The sequence below is a fragment of the Mesoplodon bidens genome (assembly GCF_964165515.1).
Source record: "Mesoplodon bidens genome assembly, chromosome: 18".
Classification (NCBI taxonomy): domain Eukaryota; kingdom Metazoa; phylum Chordata; class Mammalia; order Artiodactyla; family Ziphiidae; genus Mesoplodon; species Mesoplodon bidens.
The window spans coordinates 50,161,765-50,181,364 of NC_138175.1; the positions used below are offsets into that span (position 1 = coordinate 50,161,765).

The 19,600-nt window shown below is 46.8% G+C and overlaps 2 pseudogenes across 2 annotated transcripts; both read right to left on the reverse strand.

The window, feature by feature from the left end:
• Window positions 1-381: 381 nt before the first annotated feature.
• On the reverse strand, window positions 382-5,120 carry LOC308605769 (protein FAM170A-like; annotated as a pseudogene). The gene is made up of 2 exons: window positions 5,111-5,120; window positions 382-2,842 (listed from the first exon to the last, which is right to left on the reverse strand). The product of its transcript is annotated as a protein FAM170A-like (transcript).
• A 9,040-nt stretch (window positions 5,121-14,160) lies between these two features.
• Window positions 14,161-19,316, reverse strand: LOC308605770 (protein FAM170A-like; annotated as a pseudogene). Its single transcript has 2 exons — window positions 19,307-19,316; window positions 14,161-17,040 (listed from the first exon to the last, which is right to left on the reverse strand). The product of its transcript is annotated as a protein FAM170A-like (transcript).
• Window positions 19,317-19,600: the final 284 nt, after the last annotated feature.

Below are 19,600 nucleotides of genomic sequence, written 5' to 3' on the forward strand. Positions count from 1 at the left end.
TATAAAGGATGACCATGAGGAGACACTATCTGCTAAAATAAGGAATTTTATAATTTATATCAATAGAAACCTGAGAAATAACGTGTGTGGATTTTGTCGGTATTGAAGCAGGTGGAAGTAATGTAATATTGTGTTAGGCTGGATTTGTTGATACGAGTGCATTCAACCCCCATTCCAGACTCAGCGTGTTAGCTTGGCTACCTGGGAATGCCTTCAACAGTTTGCTCAAATGACTGAGACCTGTACCCAAACTTAGCGTATGCTAAAGTCAAAATGCCAGAACTTTCTAAGTATGTTGTAGCAAAATTTCTTGACGTTGGCATGACTAACATTTTGAACTGGATAGCTCTTTGTTGTTGGGAGCTGCCCTGTGCAATGTAAGATGGGCCAGTGGCACATACTCTTCCCTGCCACCCTAGTTGTAACAATAAAAAGTGCCTTGAGGGCTTCCCTGGTGGCGCAGTGATTGAGAGTCCGCCTGCCGATGCAGGGGACACGGGTTTGTGCTCCGGTCCGGGAAGATCCCACATGCTGTGGGGCAGCTGGGCCTGTGAGCCACGGCCGCTGAGCCTGTGCGTCCAGCGCCTGTGCTCCGCAGCGGGAGAGGCCAAAACAGTGAGAGGCCTGTGTACCGCAAAAAAAAGAGAAAAAAAAAAAAGTGCCTTGATACCTTCGTGTGCACCAGCCACGTGGGGCTCATTCCTAACACAGCTCCTTAAAGAAAAATGTCTCAAGACACTGCCAAATATTTCCTGGGAGGGGGGACCAAAAGTGTCCCCAGCTGAGAACTACCGCTGTAGAAGGTTTACAAAGGCATAGGAATGCCAGACCACTGGATTAGATTTATCAGATAAGATCTGCTCACCCAAACCCCGTATGTGCCGTGAGAGGGCTCAGAGGACACTTCCTTTGCCAGAGGTTTAAGAAACGTATTGGTGAGGGGAGCGTTAGCAGTCTTGGAATGCTCTGTAGCTACTCTTCTCTGCAGGCCAGGAATGAGAGGGAAATTATGTCATGATAATGGGCTCCCTAAATTCAGTGAGGCTAATGGAATCGTGGGGCATCATTGGTCAAGTGGAAACACTTCATTGGCAGAGATAAACTGAGTGTGTTTTTCACAATGAACAGCAAAATGAAAGGGCTCATTAGAATGCTTTGATACACAGAGATTTTTTATATTTCCTCATGTGCTATCTCTAGGGCTGAAATAAATGGGAAGTCTACTAATACCCTACTTGATTTGAATCAGGAGAAAAGCTCTAGGTCTGATGAACATGTCTGACCAGAATCAACATGGGAGTTGTGCTCCCTCAGCCAATTCGATAACATGAGTCAGTTCCCATTTCCAGAGCATCTTGAATGAAGGGCAGGCCGGGTCCCCTTGAGGGAGGTTATACCCTGGTTTACTACCAACTATCCTGAGGGTCCTTTCTTCCTGGAAGAGATAAATGAGGTAGAACAGGAAGAGACAAGAAGCACTCCAAGCTCTGCTGGTCAGGGTTACCCTCCAGCGTTGCCTTAATGCTCAGAGCCACACACACCACAGTGAGCTTGGCTCCAGATCAACTACCACGCAACGAAGGTTCTGGAACATTTCCATATCTCGGGGGACCTCATTTCCACGTGACTCTCTTTCATATTCCCCTTTGTCTCAGAAGGGTAGGTCCAGTGGTCAGGGTGAGATCTCGGCTCAGGCCCAAGGCTCTCAGACCTCAAAGTTCCGGTCCTGCAAGGGCCCCTGTCCTCTCTTCAGACCACTCCTGGCTCTCTCTGCCGAGAAGGAGCCGCTGGCAGTACGTCCTCTAAGAGTTGAGGTCCGTCGTGCAGACCCTGAGAAAACTCCTAGGAAAAGGCTCCACCTTCTTGATTAAGTCAACAGAGCTCAATGCCTTTGGTAGTGCTGGGTGTGTCCCAAGCTGATGCAACTGCAGAGCCATTAGGTCAACCAGCCCATGTGTGCGGCCCCTTCCCTTAGACTCCTCTGGGCCCTCGTGACATAGGCTCAGAAGACTGCCAGCCTCAAGCCTTACCTCTTCCAAGGGACGGCCACACCGTCTTCCAGGACTTCTGTCCCATGAATCTCAGTTGCTGTGTGGAAATCAAAAGAGAGAAAAGACCCTACCTGCGGGGTCTCTTCGGGCTGGGGCCTTCCCCCGTGGGCTGCTCTCCCTCATTCTCCTTTTCTTCTTGCTTCTCTTCCTCCTCCTCCTCCTCCTCCTCTTGCTCGGGGGTGCTCTGGATTCCACATTGCCCATCAGCTTGGCCATGGTGAGATGAAAGACACGGCAGCTGAAGCCCTCCAGGACGCCGAACTTCACGTGCTGTTGGAGGATCTCCAAGGTGGGGAAGACCCAGCAGCAAGCCATGCACCTGAAGCCGGTCTCCATGGTCACCATCCAGTCCGGTGTCTTGGCGCTGGGTCTCTCCTCGACGGCAGGTGACCCTGATGGGCTGCCTGGCTCTGCCCTTTCCTCATACTCTTTCTCCTCCCCAGTGGGCTCACTGTCAGACAGGAGGCGTTCGGTGGACACATCAGAAGAGGGGTCAGTGGCTACTGCGCACACATCCTCAGGAAGGGTCACTTCTTCTATCCTCAGCTGCTTTTCAGGCAACTCCAAGGGTTTCTTTGTCTTCCAGGAGACAGCGACACCCTTGTTCACTTGGACCTGCATGTAGTATATTTTCATGCCCCTTTCCTCTTTGTCTGGGTGCAGATAGTTCTTACAGGGTGAAGAGGGTGAGGAGGAGACACAGTATGATGGGGAAGCGGTCTCTCCTTCTTCCTGATCCTGGGCTAGGGGTGCTCTAGGCTGGGCAGTGTCTCGATGAAATCTCCGGATTCCTGAAAAAGGAAATTAAAAACATAATAACATGCATGGGCCATGCCGGAAGCTGAGGGAGCAGGTGTGGTAGACGAGAGAGGGACATTTGCATGACATAGCTATGTCGTGAGCTTGGTGTCTGTTGGCCGTAGGACGGAGTGGTGTATCTGGTGTCATCTGTGGGCTTTTCATGTGCGTGGGGGGGATACTGGAGCGGTGTCTGTATACAGGGGTGTGGAGTATGGTGGTGAGGGCTGTGGTATGTGAGGGATGCGGCTGGATGCGTGTACGACGAGGAGTGTGAGTTTGGGAATATCGGTGGTGCATTCCTTGTGGAATGGGGCTGTGGTGCAGGAGAGGAGCATTGTGGATCACGTGCTTGGGGTTTATGTGTGCACTGAGAAGGGCTGTGCCTGGAGGGCGCATGTATGTGTGAGCTGTGTGGACCTGAGCTGGATGGTCCTGCTCTGAGCCTGGAGGTCTATGATGCAGAACTCTGTCCTTCTCTGGAAGCAAAGGCAAAGACAAAGCCTACATTTTCCTCTGAAGATGCTTAATCTGGTCCCTCTTCCCTCCACCTCAAGCCCAGACCTTTCCGGCCCCTGCTCCTTGACTTCCCCACCATGGTAGTAGCAGTATTCACACACACACACACACACAGACACACACTCAGCTGGCATCCACGCCCTCGTAACAGCTCAGCCATCCTGCCCAGGCTCTTCCACAGAGCCCTCATCACCTCTGATGACCCTGGGTTTCCTCTCAGCCTCCCTGGGATCTGTGTGCCTCCTGCCTCACAGCCAAGCACCCCCTCACCTGAGGAGCCCCGCGCCCTTACCAGCGTAGAGGAGCTTGCGTGGAGTAGAAGTACAGAAGAAGTATTTAGAGGCAGAGGAGACCTCCCCTGCCCCTGGGCTGCAGCCTTGGGCCACCACAGTGGATCCAAGCCGAGGGGGATCCTCTTGTGACTTCGAGATTCCTGAGGGAGGAATGAAAGGCTCAGGGTGGGTTCATCAGTCCTCTGTCCACAAATATTTACTGAGTGTGTGACACGTGTCAGGTGCAGTGAATACAGTTGAGAGTGTGGTTCCCAGTGGATACTCCAGGATTTAATTCCAATCAATACTTATTCTCTCACTGTCTTGTTGGTAATGTAGGCGTCGGTGGTGACTGTGAGTGTGTGGGAAGAGTGAGTGATGTGTATCAGTTATGTCTGTGGTGAGTGTGGGGTTGGCGTGGGGAGCACAGTGCAGATGTGTCTATCTGTGTCTGTGGCCTTTGTGTGCATGGTTTCTGTTCACAAGTCAGGAATTCTGGGACATGTAACTTTTCCTCATTACATGGTGTGGCTTGTATTTATGGTGTGTGTTCATTCATTCATTCACCAAGATTCAGTGAGCAGCTACTCCTGTGTATCCGGCACTCTTCCATTGTTGTAGTCTCTGGTAATGCTGCACATTCTAGTAGGGGAAGACACACACTAAACAAAACTAGAATAAATATATAATACATCAGCTGGTGGTAAGTTTATAAGGGTTGCCAGACTTAGCGAACAAAAATACAGGGCACCCAGTTAAATTTCAGTTTCAGATAAACCCAGAATAATTTTTTAGGGTAAGTATTCCCATGCAGTATTTGGTCTGACTTATTTTGAGTGTAAGTATGGCCCATACAATATTTGGGACATCCTGATACTGAAACATTACTTGTTGTTGATCTGGAATTCAAATTGAACTGGATAGCCCATATTTTCTCTGGCAACCCTGACATGGGTTAGTGAGACTGTGGTTTACTGTGGTTTGTACAAAGCGGGTATGGCATTACTCAAGAATGTGTTGTAAGTGTGGTGTGTATGACACGTGACTGGTTTTTATAGAGGTATTTAGAGATGGCTGCATTTAGCTGTGTTTGTGTGAGAGTTGAGGAGATACATATATATATAGTGTGTGTGTGTCATATATAGATAGTGTGTGTGTCTATATACGTATCTCCAGCGTTTGGTGTTGGAGGAAAGGATTGTGATACAGGTGGGTTGTATGAGAACGTAGTACAAGAGGGATGCGTGTATATACCTCCATGTGCTGTGTGTGGTTTAATAAGGAAGTTATATGTGGGGTGTGTGATATTTTTGCTGTATCAGAGTGTACATGGGTGTATGAGTTACTGTCTCATAAAACACCCCTAACAAGAATTCTGTATACACTCTTACGTACACCGAGTGTCAGCCAGGTCCAGGCAGGGTGACAAGAACTTTACCACGCAGACTTTCTATCTGGTAAGCACTCTACCCCCATTCATCCCGCTCTTCTCTGCAATACCACAAACACACAGACACACACACACTCACACACACACTCACACACCCACACACACAGAGGAACATAGAGAAAAATATTCTGAATGGTCAGGGGCAGTCATTGCCTTCCCCAGCCTGTCCCAGCCACTGCCTGAAAATCTGCCTGCTGTCTAGAGCTCCATTCCCAGGGCCCATCCTACAGTCTCCAGGGCCCTGGGCCTGGTAGGAGCTACTGGGCTCTAATCTGGGGCAGAGGCCTCTAGCTGGAGCTCTGGGGTGACCACCCCTCTCCCAGGGCAAGCTACTCGCCTACATTTAATGCACGCAGGCACCCCGTGGCCCGTGGCTCTCAGAGCTCCCCGCAGGACCCTGAGGCCATTTCTCACCCCCGCCCACGCGGTCTCAGTCTCTGGAAAACCCTTCCCTTCCCTTGATCTCCTTTGGGAAATTCTTCCTGTTGAAGGAATAAAACCTCCTTGCTTTCAATATGACACCATCCCTAGACAAACAGTGTTCTTTCGAAGTGCATTCCACTTGTCAAGATATTTTTCAACAGGGCCTTCAACTCATGGGGCTTCTCTTTCCACTTTGGTAAAAGAGGCCAAGCAACTCATGGGTCTCTCTCGGCATCCTTGCATCCTTCACATCCCCCACCTCATGACCCCAGGGAAAGATCCAAGAGAATAAGAGAGAAATCGGGGACTGAGAAAAGCTGCACCTCTAGGTCTGTGCAAGCAGGATGCAGCCTGCTATGAGTCCGACAGAGCTCCAGGCCCGGCTGCCCCAGGAGAGAGTCCTCAGACCAGCGGAGCTGACCTCCCATCTCCCAGGGGGCATCTGGCCGTTCTGTGCCATCTCACACCACAGGGACCCTCCGGATGGATACGGCAGCATCAGTGAGACAAGGTCTCTCGCTCCCTGCTTCACAGGTGACACGTTCTCAGTCCCCCGCTTCCTAGAGAAGGTTCAGTTTGGCAGAAACCCATGTGCCCCAGACAAGTTGCCCCCCACATACCTCCTCCGTTCTCGGCAGTTTCCTGGGACTCTTCATTTTCCAGATGTTTCCTCTTTTGTCGCCGTTCCATCGTACCAACTAGAAGTCTCCCTTAGAAGATGCCTCAAGAGATGTCCAACTCCTCCTCTTCCCTACAGGTTGGCCCTTGTTGGCTCTTGGGCAATCCGTTGAAATGATTCAGTACAAATAAAAATAGTCAAGTCTCCTAAATGGCTGAAAAACTTGTACCACTTAGTGAACCAGCAGTACTGCCTAGTGCTCACCAGGGCTGTTATGTTTGCAAGGTTGCCAGGCGCACAGCGGAATTCTGTGACCTCAGTGATGACATCAGAGCATTCGGTGGACCTAGGTTGAGCACAGTGTCTGCAATAGCACAGGCCCCATTTTCAAGAACAATTCCTTTTTCCCAGCCGAACCTTTCCCGTGAAAGGGAAAGGTTCATACCATATCTATTATAAATTGTATCATACCATGTCTATTATCAAATTAACATTTTGATTGGAGATCTTTTTTTTTTTTAGTTTCTGCTTTATAACAAAGTGAATCAGTCATACATATACATCCGTTCCCACATCCCTTCCCTCATGCATCTCCCTCCCTCCCACCCTCCCCATCCCACCCCTCCAGGCGGTCACAAAGCACCGAGCTGATCTCCCTGTGCTCTGCGGCTGCTTCCCACTATCTATCTACCGTACGTTTGGTAGTGTATATATGTCCATGCCTCTCTTTCGTTTTGTCACAGCTTACCCTTCCCCCTCCCCATATCCTCAAGTCCATTCTCAAGTAGGTCTGTGTCTTTATTCCCGTTTTACCCCTAGGTTCTTCATGACATTTTTTTTTAATTCCATATATATGTGTTAGCATACGGTATTTGTCTTTCTCTTTCTGACTTACTTGACTCTGTATGACAGACTCTAGGTCTCTCCACCTCATTACAAATAGCTCAGTTTCGTTTCTTTTTATGGCTGAGTAATATTCCATTGTATATATGTGCCACATCTTCTTTATCCATTCATCCGATGATGGACACTTAGGTTGTTTCCAGCTCCGGGCTATGGTGAATAGAGCTGCAATGAACATTTTGGTACATGTCTGTTTTTGAATTATGGTTTTCTCAGGGTATATGCCTAGTAGTGGGATTGCTGGATCATATGGTAGTTCTATTTTTAGTTTTTTAAGGAACCTCCATACTGTTCTCCATAGTGGCTGTACCAATTCACATTCCCACCAGCAGTGCAAGAGTGTTCCCTTTTCTCCACATCCTCTCCAGTAATTATTGTTTCTAGATTTTTTGATGATGGCCATTCTGATTGGTGTGAGATGATATCTCATTGTAGTTTTGATTTGCATTTCTCTAATGATTAATGATGTTGAGCATTCTTTCATGTGTTTGTTGGCAGTCTGTATATCTTCTTTGGAGAAATGCCTATTTAAGTCTTCTGCCCATTTTTGGATTGGGTTGTTTGTTTTTTTGCTATTGAGCTGCATGAGCTGTTTATAAATTTTGGAGATTAATCCTTTGTCAGTTGCTTCACTTGCAAATATTTTCTCCCATTCTGAGGGCTGTCTTTTGGTCTTGTTTATGGTTTCCTTTGCTGTGCAAAAGCTTTGAAGTTTCATTGGGTGCCATTTGTTTATCTTTGTTTTTATTTCCATTTCTCTAGGAGGTGGGTCCAAAAGGATCTTGCTGTGATTTATGTCATAGAGTGTTCTGCCTATGTTTTCCTCTAAGAGTTTGATAGTTTCTGGCCTTACATGTAGGTCTTTAATCCATTTTGAGCTTATTTTTGTGTATGGTGTTAGGGAATGATCTAGTCTCATACTTTTACATGTCCCTGTCCAGTTTTCCCAGCACCACTTATTGAAGAGGCTGTCCTTTCTCCACTGTACATTCCTGCCTCCTTTATCAAAGATAAGTTGACCATATGTGCGTGGGTTTATCTCTGGGCTTTCTATCCTGTTCCATTGATCTATCTTTCTGTTTTTGTGCCAGTACCACACTGTCTTGATTACTGTAGCTTTGTAGTGTAGTCTGAAGTCAGGGAGCCTGATTCCTCCAGCTCCGTTTTTCGTTCTCAAGATTGCTTTGGCTATTCGGGGTCTTTTGTTTCTCCAAACAAATTTTGAAATTTTTTGTTCTAGTTCTGTGAAAAATGCCAGTGGTAGTTTGATAGGGATTGCATTGAATCTGTAGATTGCCTTGGGTAGTAGAGTCATTTTCACAATATTGATTCTTCCAATCCAGGAGCATGGTATATCTCTCCATCTATTTGTATCATCTTTAATTTCTTTCATCAGTGTCTTATAATTCTCTGCATACAGGTCTTTTGTCTCCTTAGGTAGGTTTATTCCTAGATAGTTTATTCTTTTTGTTGCAATGGTAAATGGGAGTGTTTTCTTGATTTCATTTTCAGATTTTTCATCATTCGTGTACAGGAATGCCAGAGGTTTCTGTGCATTAGTTTTGTATCCTGCTACTTTACCAAATTCATTGATTAGCTCTAGGAGTTTTCTGGTAGCATCTTTAGGATTCTCTATGTATAGTATCATGTCATCAGCAAACAGTGACAGCTTTACTTCTTCTGGAGATCTTTTAATGTCTTTTCTAGAGAGATTTAATCTGAATATTTTACATGGTCTCCAGCTTCCCTGTGGATTATTGACATTTTAAACTCTGCACTTCAATTTTCCCTCAATACGTGTAATTTTGTCACGGCTATTTCTGTACTTAAAGATGAGGAACTATATAATTGATTTCTTCATTTTTTTTCCCATCTCTTTCCAAGGTACTGAATTTCATTGTGTCTTACGAATGAGTGAAAAATGTTAGTCCTTGAGTCAGGACATTGGGCCCTTTACCAAGTAACTCAACCTATCTGGGCTTCAGCTTCTGTATGTGCAATCAAGAGGTTTGGACTAGCTGACTTTTCAAATGCTGTGTTTCTTTGATTCACTCTCACTTACTGATCTGCTCCTTAAGAAGAGGGTCTGTTCTCATAAAGTAACAACAGTCTTTTCCTAACCTTGGGTTGGGCGGAGTTTAACTGGTCGTACTCAGTTTGTTAGTTCTATTTCCTTGTACGTATGCTTAGCTCTAAATAATTTATATAGCTCTTGTGACTATTTTTAGATCTTATTTTTTTCTTATTTTCTTTTACAGTTTCTAATTTGTTATCGCCAGTGTAGAGGAGCCTGATTGATTTTTAAAATTTATTGATCTTGCATGTGTGTGCCTTGTTGAACCGTCTTATTAGTTCCTGCTAGTTTATCTGTGGGTTCTTTTGGGTCTCCTAGATAAATGAGCATAGTAAATGTAAATAATGGGTTCTTTGGATCAAGTTTATTTTCTTGCATCTATATATATAGAAGCAATATGTTGAATTGATTTAAATATTTCAATACTTACATACCTGTTATCACAATCTAACGTTCTTGATCTTCTTTTCTTTCAATCAATATTATGTTTTCAAGATTTATCCACGTGAATCCATATAGATCTAGGTCTTTGATTTTTGACCGTTTGCTATTATTTCATCACATGCGTATAGCATCATTTATTTTCCATTCAAGCATTATTGGACAATTGGATTGTTTCCCTCCCTTCTGTAGAACAAACAACGTTTCCTAGAATATCCCTGAAGATGTCTGACAGTCGAGGAGGGCCAGGCTGCCCGAAGGATTGCTACTTGCTTTTAGCCACCTTCCAACAGGCCATCTCCAGCCAGCCATTTGAAGCACAGCGGAAATGAAAACTCCCCCAAATGTGGAGATCTCAGGCGCTTCCTAGAAGGTGGGAGGTTAATGATAGGCATCCTGCTGGGATCCCAGGGGAGTCTGAGCTGGCCTGAAGCTCATCTTCCTGCTCCACCTCTCAAGAGAAATGTGGAGGAAAGAAGACTTCAAAAACTGTGAGTAGGTAGAGGGAGAGATATTGGGGGCCGAAGCTGTGACTGAGGTCTTGGAGTGGGCTGTGAGCACACAGAGCCTCTAGAGAGCCAGGCTCTGCCTTCTGAGAACTTCTCCCCTAAGGCTGCTCCTAATTCAGGTGATACCAGCCATATAGAGCCGACTTGGCCCACACTGTCACAGAAAGCCTTATCAGAATCTCTTCTTCTTCATACCCTCTTGTGTCTGTGACTTGGTTATTGCCTTTGGTGCTCCACTGATGTGAACCACAGTCGCTCGGGGATGGAGGACACTAGTGACCCATCTTGCTCTGTGGCCTCAGTCCACAGCTTGCGGGTAAGGGAAGAGGCCAAATGAAGGTCAAGAAGGAAAGATGGAGTTTGAAGAGAAGACCTGAGTTAAGGGTGTCTTCTCAAGTCTTGATGAATGAAATGTAGCTCCAGTACCTGAAGTCCTGCTTGTTCTCAAGGCTGACCACGGGGCTGGGTGCACTCAGTGAAGGAGCCGTATACACTTAGTGTTTCCTTGCTTGCTCACACGTGCCCTCCTCTGATACACCCTCTGCAAGACTGATCTTCCCCTGAAACAACTTTCCACCTGCCACTGTCATCTCAGGAACATCTGCTTCCCCTTCCTGGTGTCCCCCTAGAATGCCATTGCAGCCAATTCATAATGTGATAATCATGCTTCTTACCATATTCTCAGCAACTTCTGATAAATTTTATTCACTTTCTTCCATAGTCTTCACACATCAATAATCTTCCTTAACTTCCTAGCTGCAGGTTAACCCATTCGGAATCATTTCTTTTTCCTTCTCTCCTTTGGCAAATCCTTTCTATCTTTTAAGGTCTTTTTCTTGTCTCTCTACCATCCTGCCTTCCTGAACTTCTTTTTTTTCCGTTTAAGTAACCTTTCAATCTCTTTCGCCAATTTCCTCATAAACATTTGGAGTTTATTCCTCACACGTTAGACAGCGGTTTACGAATGGCCAGGCATAATGGACTCAGAATGAGTTGGCACCCCCGAGGTACCTGTCTTGCTGGGGAGCCACAGGTGAAGGGCTGGCTGCTGGACACATGTTTGCATGGAGTCAGGCTGAGTGGCCTCAGGGTGTTTGCTCTGCACTTGTGTGTGTTTCTCCCTAGCTGGTTTCCTCGTCCAGCCACCTGTGACCTCCCTCCATCCAGCCCAGGGAATCCTTCTCATCACAGGGGTAGGATGTTTGTCTCATTTTCCATCACATCCTTTCCCCAAAGTTTGGTTGTGAGTTGTTCCCATTCCAAAGACCTTTCCTCTTTGAAGAGAAAAGAGAAAATCTTGTCTCTCCTTTTCTCTCACTTCACTTCTGCTCTATTATCTCCTCCGTCCAGAATGGCCCACTGACTCAAATGGGTGTAGATCCGAAGATGGCAAGAAATGCCAGCAATTCTGAGATAATAATACGGATGGATCAGGAAAACTTGAAAACCTTTATCCCGCCACATTAAACAAAACTGCACTTCCAGTGTATTCAGAGTCTCAGTGTAGACACACAAATGATATAGAAATGGAAGTACACTCAAGTTTTTCTTTCCTCCTTTCCTGATTTATTCTAATCCTCAAAGTTAACATGATGAACTATTTGTTAGGTAAAGTTTCAGACATTTTCTACACATGCACACTTTTCTTTTTCTCACACAAGAGTGTGAACTAGGTCACTTTCAACATGCTGTGATTCTGTGATTCACTGTCTCCCACCGAGTCATCCACTGATAAAGTAATCTGTTTCATGGAGAAATATTTCCAATAGGTAATAGCCAATGTCTGTGGAGTGCTTACTCTGTGTCGGTTTCTTGTAACTACTTTACAGATCTTTTGTACAACGTACCCATGGACCAGGTACAATTATAACCCCCAAGTGACAGATAAGTGCAGATAAGTACAAATAAATACAGAGGCCAAGTGACTTGCCCAAGACACTGGAGCAAATCAAAATCCATGCCTCTGTAATCATTTTGCTCTATTGCCTCTGTCTGGGAGGCTTGATGATTTGGCAACTAAAACCTTAAATATCATGTTCCATTTTTTTTTTTTTTTTTTTTTTTTGTGGTATGCAGGCCTCTCACTGTTGTGGCCTCTCCCATTGCCGAGCACAGGCTCTGGATGCGCAGGCTCAGTAGCCATGGCTCATGGGCCTAGCCACTCCGTGGCATGTGGGATCTTCCCGGACCGGGGCACGAACCCGTGTCCCCTGCATCGGCAGGCGGACTCTCAACCACTGTGCCACCAGGGAAGCCCTCATGTTCCATTTTTATATCTGTGACACAAGCGTGGGGCTGTGATACGGGGTAACTAACCTGACTACTTTAGAAAACCCTTATGCACCTGGATGAAAGTAAGCCAGGGACTGCAAGCTATAGATTGAAGGTTTCCTACCAACTTTTAAAAATAGCTTCTTGAGTGCAATTTATGTAATGTCAAGTCTAGGATGTAGTCCAAATAGTAACAGAAAAATGGAGCTATGTGGAAAAATACTTAAAGTTGACAAGAATTGGGAGTGTAGTATTTTTGGGGCCAGCGTGTAGACCACAGGAAAACTTGCTGTTTCCATCCCAAAGGGAAGAGCCCTATGTTGCAACTGCCAAGGTCCCTGGGGCAGCAAGTGTGCTCACTGCTTAGTAAAGAAGCATCCTGAGTTTGATAGAATCATATGGGAGCCTTACATTTGGTTAGCAGTTCTACATTCTTGATGTAATAATATTTTCAGGGTGTGGGAGGGTATCAAGCTCTGAAAATACCCTTGGAGAGATTTGCTTATTAAGTTTGGCTTTTTCAATCTCCCTACTACTTCTTTACTAAACACCAGGCGGTTTCCTTCACTTTTCAGAACCATGTTGTTTTTCCCTTGTCTAATGAACTTTGAAATACTTATGGATGAGCTATTAAGTTTGGAAAAAAATAAACGTCTCTTTAAAATAAGGAAGATAATAACAATGACAAGTAGAAAAAGCTCTAGAACAGAGAATATCCTCCATTCTAGCCAATGACTGGGAGTGGAAGGTTCGTGCTCGCTGTCCAGGACGTAGAAATAAAAGCTGAGGAGGCGCTGAGGTGTCTCCTGGATCTCTATAAGCCTCCATCATTTCTGCTGAGTAGGGTTGACAGATAAAATATAGGCTGTTTAGTTAAATATGAATGTCAGAAAAACAACGGGTACACTTTGAAGATAAGTATGCCCCAAATAGGACATAGGATCTACTTATAGTAAAAATAATGACTTATTATTCATGTGAAGTTCAAGTTTAACTGGGTATCCTGTATTTTTATTTACTAAATCTGCCAGCCCTACTGATGATCCACAATGGAGGCAGTTCAGGAGCGGTACATGCTGGCTCTCGGACAGTCAGAAATTGCTTCAGCAGATCGAGGTACAGTATGAAACTCTTTTTGGATGTAGCTCAGAAGCCATGGCCAGCCCTTGACTGCAAGTACTGCCTCGGGTTTGCCTGAGGTGGGGTAAACCTTCCTCTTAATGGCCTTTGGGTAAGTCTGGAAGACCATCTCCAAGGGGAGCCCCAAAGTCAGTTTCCTCCTCACAGCCATGTTTCCAATTCCTGGAATTGGCTGCATGTGACTCACAAGAGATGAGGAGGTTTGTGGAAATTGGGAGTGTCATAGCTTGAACCCTTTGTAGGTAAAGTTTTGCTGTTCTGAGAGTTTGAACAGGAGCAATGTGAGAGACTCCAGGTCCCCAGGTAGATAGAAATAATCCTGTTCTACTTCTGTGTATGTGACAAGTCTCTAATAGTTCAGAGAGCAAGTATCTGGTCTTAGAAAGACTGATCCAAGCTTGGATGTTTCTGGTGACAAGGCAAGGTCCTGAGTTTCAAGTTCACCTTTTATGGTTGAGGAGACAATAAGGTGGTCAGAAGGGAAATCATGGAGGAGACCTTGGCTTCATCCATTGTGCAGGCTTGTATATGTGGTTCTATGTAGATTGTGTTTCAAAGGTGGAGCTTGTTTACAACTATGAACATTCTCCGATGTGCTTTTTGGACCTTCATTCCCAGAGCGAGAGCAGTGCCGAGGCTCTAGAAATGCCATGGATATTCTGAGCTGTCAGTGGCATTTCCCAGGTAGTGTTCCCTTGGTGCCGCTCCTTGAAATGTCCAAAGGGATTATCATCTGTCTTGTGGCGGGTCCTAGCATTGTGAAAGGAAGCTGCTGCACCTGGCTCAGAGGATTTCGGATGTGGTGGGAGGAGTAGTAGTACTACGACTCTAAATTGTATCACAGCATATCTATTCCATCTTGAGAGTGGGGTTGGGGGGTTATGAAGGGCGGCTTTTATTGTGCTTTTATACATTGTACCCTTGAAACTAATTCAATATTTTAAAATTAATTAATTTATTTTGGGCTGCATTGGGTCTTTGTTGCTGCTAGCGGGCGTTCTCTAGTTGCAGTGAGCGGGGGCTACTCTTGGCTGTGGTGCACGGGCTTCTCATTGCAGTGGCTTCTCTTGTTGCGGAGCATGGGCTTCCGTAGTTGTGGCACATGGGCTCGGTAGATGTGGCACATGGGCTCGGTAGATGTGGCACACGGGCTCTAGAGCGCAGGCTCAGTAGTTGTGGCGTGCGGGCTTAGTTACTCCGTGGCACGTGGGATCTTCCCAGACCAGGGCTCGAACCCATGTCCCCTGCATTCGCAGGCATATTCTTAACCACTGCTCCACCAGGGAAGCCCAATAATTCAGTTTTTTATAAAGAGAAGATTCCTAATATTATTCCAAAATTTTAAAAATATGTAGTTGGATAACACTATGAAAAATTAACTGATATATTCTTTTATTATTTCTCTTTGCTCCCTGGATTTTTTTCCCCATCCAGTCAGCTAGGCACTGTGAGTTCACTGCATTAGGAAGGTAAAGACTCAGCAGAAATGAGGGAGAAAAAAAGAAAATTCTCAGCTTTGGAATGTTCACAACGGAGGCCACAGTAGAACAGGTGAGAATTCTGTGAACAAAAGATAAATGTCGTCTCAAATGTCAAAAAGTATTCTCTGCACTGGGAGGCAGGAGAGGGAGGGAGGGAAGGACTGAAGGAGAGAGATCAGTGTGGCCAGGGACATGGAGACTGTGCTTGAGGACGATATGCCCAGGAAGAGAATCAGAATCTGGAGAAGATTCAGCCTGCACGTGATCATTGCCTCCAGCCAGCACCCTCATCCGAGACCTCGGGAAATTCAGAGAGAGAGTGGGAGTACGTCAGGAGGGCCACGCGCATAGTCTGTGTGGCAGGGGTTGTGGCCATTCCCTATTTGTGAGGAGTCCCCAGCAATTTGCAGGCCTCTTCTGGAAAATGCTGGCGGACGTCTCTAGTGCTTATGTGAAAGCTTGTTCACAAACCTTGAAAGATACAGATGTAGATGACAGATAGATGCATAGGTAGAACAATGTAATTAAATAAAACCTCCAGGAAAGGTTTGGAAAATGCCCTTTATTGCATAGGACGTTTCTATTGTCATATGATGTTAGACTGAGTGCCGGTCCCTTCATCCTCCTTCAGACCACGGCATTCTGTCTGCTACTATCCCGAGGGTCCTTTCTTCTCCCTGGAAGGGATAAAACAAATGAGGTAGAACAGGAAGAGACAAGAAGCACTCCAAGCTCTGCTGGTCAGGGTTACCCTCCAGCGTTGCCTTAATGCTCAGAGCCACACACACCACAGTGAGCTTGGCTCCAGATCAACTACCACGCAACGAAGGTTCTGGAACATTTCCATATCTCGGGGGACCTCATTTCCACGTGACTCTCTTTCATATTCCCCTTTGTCTCAGAAGGGTAGGTCCAGTGGTCAGGGTGAGATCTCGGCTCAGGCCCAAGGCTCTCAGACCTCAAAGTTCCGGTCCTGCAAGGGCCCCTGTCCTCTCTTCAGACCACTCCTGGCTCTCTCTGCCGAGAAGGAGCCGCTGGCAGTACGTCCTCTAAGAGTTGAGGTCCGTCGTGCAGACCCTGAGAAAACTCCTAGGAAAAGGCTCCACCTTCTTGATTAAGTCAACAGAGCTCAATGCCTTTGGTAGTGCTGGGTGTGTCCCAAGCTGATGCAACTGCAGAGCCATTAGGTCAACCAGCCCATGTGTGCGGCCCCTTCCCTTAGACTCCTCTGGGCCCTCGTGACATAGGCTCAGAAGACTGCCAGCCTCAAGCCTTACCTCTTCCAAGGGACGGCCACACCGTCTTCCAGGACTTCTGTCCCATGAATCTCAGTTGCTGTGTGGAAATCAAAAGAGAGAAAAGACCCTACCTGCGGGGTCTCTTCGGGCTGGGGCCTTCCCCCGTGGGCTGCTCTCCCTCATTCTCCTTTTCTTCTTGCTTCTCTTCCTCCTCCTCCTCCTCCTCCTCTTGCTCGGGGGTGCTCTGGATTCCACATTGCCCATCAGCTTGGCCATGGTGAGATGAAAGACACGGCAGCTGAAGCCCTCCAGGACGCCGAACTTCACGTGCTGTTGGAGGATCTCCAAGGTGGGGAAGACCCAGCAGCAAGCCATGCACCTGAAGCCGGTCTCCATGGTCACCATCCAGTCCGGTGTCTTGGCGCTGGGTCTCTCCTCGACGGCAGGTGACCCTGATGGGCTGCCTGGCTCTGCCCTTTCCTCATACTCTTTCTCCTCCCCAGTGGGCTCACTGTCAGACAGGAGGCGTTCGGTGGACACATCAGAAGAGGGGTCAGTGGCTACTGCGCACACATCCTCAGGAAGGGTCACTTCTTCTATCCTCAGCTGCTTTTCAGGCAACTCCAAGGGTTTCTTTGTCTTCCAGGAGACAGCGACACCCTTGTTCACTTGGACCTGCATGTAGTATATTTTCATGCCCCTTTCCTCTTTGTCTGGGTGCAGATAGTTCTTACAGGGTGAAGAGGGTGAGGAGGAGACACAGTATGATGGGGAAGCGGTCTCTCCTTCTTCCTGATCCTGGGCTAGGGGTGCTCTAGGCTGGGCAGTGTCTCGATGAAATCTCCGGATTCCTGAAAAAGGAAATTAAAAACATAATAACATGCATGGGCCATGCCGGAAGCTGAGGGAGCAGGTGTGGTAGACGAGAGAGGGACATTTGCATGACATAGCTATGTCGTGAGCTTGGTGTCTGTTGGCCGTAGGACGGAGTGGTGTATCTGGTGTCATCTGTGGGCTTTTCATGTGCGTGGGGGGGATACTGGAGCGGTGTCTGTATACAGGGGTGTGGAGTATGGTGGTGAGGGCTGTGGTATGTGAGGGATGCGGCTGGATGCGTGTACGACGAGGAGTGTGAGTTTGGGAATATCGGTGGTGCATTCCTTGTGGAATGGGGCTGTGGTGCAGGAGAGGAGCATTGTGGATCACGTGCTTGGGGTTTATGTGTGCACTGAGAAGGGCTGTGCCTGGAGGGCGCATGTATGTGTGAGCTGTGTGGACCTGAGCTGGATGGTCCTGCTCTGAGCCTGGAGGTCTATGATGCAGAACTCTGTCCTTCTCTGGAAGCAAAGGCAAAGACAAAGCCTACATTTTCCTCTGAAGATGCTTAATCTGGTCCCTCTTCCCTCCACCTCAAGCCCAGACCTTTCCGGCCCCTGCTCCTTGACTTCCCCACCATGGTAGTAGCAGTATTCACACACACACACACACAGACACACACTCAGCTGGCATCCACGCCCTCGTAACAGCTCAGCCATCCTGCCCAGGCTCTTCCACAGAGCCCTCATCACCTCTGATGACCCTGGGTTTCCTCTCAGCCTCCCTGGGATCTGTGTGCCTCCTGCCTCACAGCCAAGCACCCCCTCACCTGAGGAGCCCCGCGCCCTTACCAGCGTAGAGGAGCTTGCGTGGAGTAGAAGTACAGAAGAAGTATTTAGAGGCAGAGGAGACCTCCCCTGCCCCTGGGCTGCAGCCTTGGGCCACCACAGTGGATCCAAGCCGAGGGGGATCCTCTTGTGACTTCGAGATTCCTGAGGGAGGAATGAAAGGCTCAGGGTGGGTTCATCAGTCCTCTGTCCACAAATATTTACTGAGTGTGTGACACGTGTCAGGTGCAGTGAATACAGTTGAGAGTGTGGTTCCCAGTGGATACTCCAGGATTTAATTCCAATCAATACTTATTCTCTCACTGTCTTGTTGGTAATGTAGGCGTCGGTGGTGACTGTGAGTGTGTGGGAAGAGTGAGTGATGTGTATCAGTTATGTCTGTGGTGAGTGTGGGGTTGGCGTGGGGAGCACAGTGCAGATGTGTCTATCTGTGTCTGTGGCCTTTGTGTGCATGGTTTCTGTTCACAAGTCAGGAATTCTGGGACATGTAACTTTTCCTCATTACATGGTGTGGCTTGTATTTATGGTGTGTGTTCATTCATTCATTCACCAAGATTCAGTGAGCAGCTACTCCTGTGTATCCGGCACTCTTCCATTGTTGTAGTCTCTGGTAATGCTGCACATTCTAGTAGGGGAAGACACACACTAAACAAAACTAGAATAAATATATAATACATCAGCTGGTGGTAAGTTTATAAGGGTTGCCAGACTTAGCGAACAAAAATACAGGGCACCCAGTTAAATTTCAGTTTCAGATAAACCCAGAATAATTTTTTAGGGTAAGTATTCCCATGCAGTATTTGGTCTGACTTATTTTGAGTGTAAGTATGGCCCATACAATATTTGGGACATCCTGATACTGAAACATTACTTGTTGTTGATCTGGAATTCAAATTGAACTGGATAGCCCATATTTTCTCTGGCAACCCTGACATGGGTTAGTGAGACTGTGGTTTACTGTGGTTTGTACAAAGCGGGTATGGCATTACTCAAGAATGTGTTGTAAGTGTGGTGTGTATGACACGTGACTGGTTTTTATAGAGGTATTTAGAGATGGCTGCATTTAGCTGTGTTTGTGTGAGAGTTGAGGAGATACATATATATATAGTGTGTGTGTGTCATATATAGATAGTGTGTGTGTCTATATACGTATCTCCAGCGTTTGGTGTTGGAGGAAAGGATTGTGATACAGGTGGGTTGTATGAGAACGTAGTACAAGAGGGATGCGTGTATATACCTCCATGTGCTGTGTGTGGTTTAATAAGGAAGTTATATGTGGGGTGTGTGATATTTTTGCTGTATCAGAGTGTACATGGGTGTATGAGTTACTGTCTCATAAAACACCCCTAACAAGAATTCTGTATACACTCTTACGTACACCGAGTGTCAGCCAGGTCCAGGCAGGGTGACAAGAACTTTACCACGCAGACTTTCTATCTGGTAAGCACTCTACCCCCATTCATCCCGCTCTTCTCTGCAATACCACAAACACACAGACACACACACACACACACACTCACACACACACTCACACACCCACACACACAGAGGAACATAGAGAAAAATATTCTGAATGGTCAGGGGCAGTCATTGCCTTCCCCAGCCTGTCCCAGCCACTGCCTGAAAATCTGCCTGCTGTCTAGAGCTCCATTCCCAGGGCCCATCCTACAGTCTCCAGGGCCCTGGGCCTGGTAGGAGCTACTGGGCTCTAATCTGGGGCAGAGGCCTCTAGCTGGAGCTCTGGGGT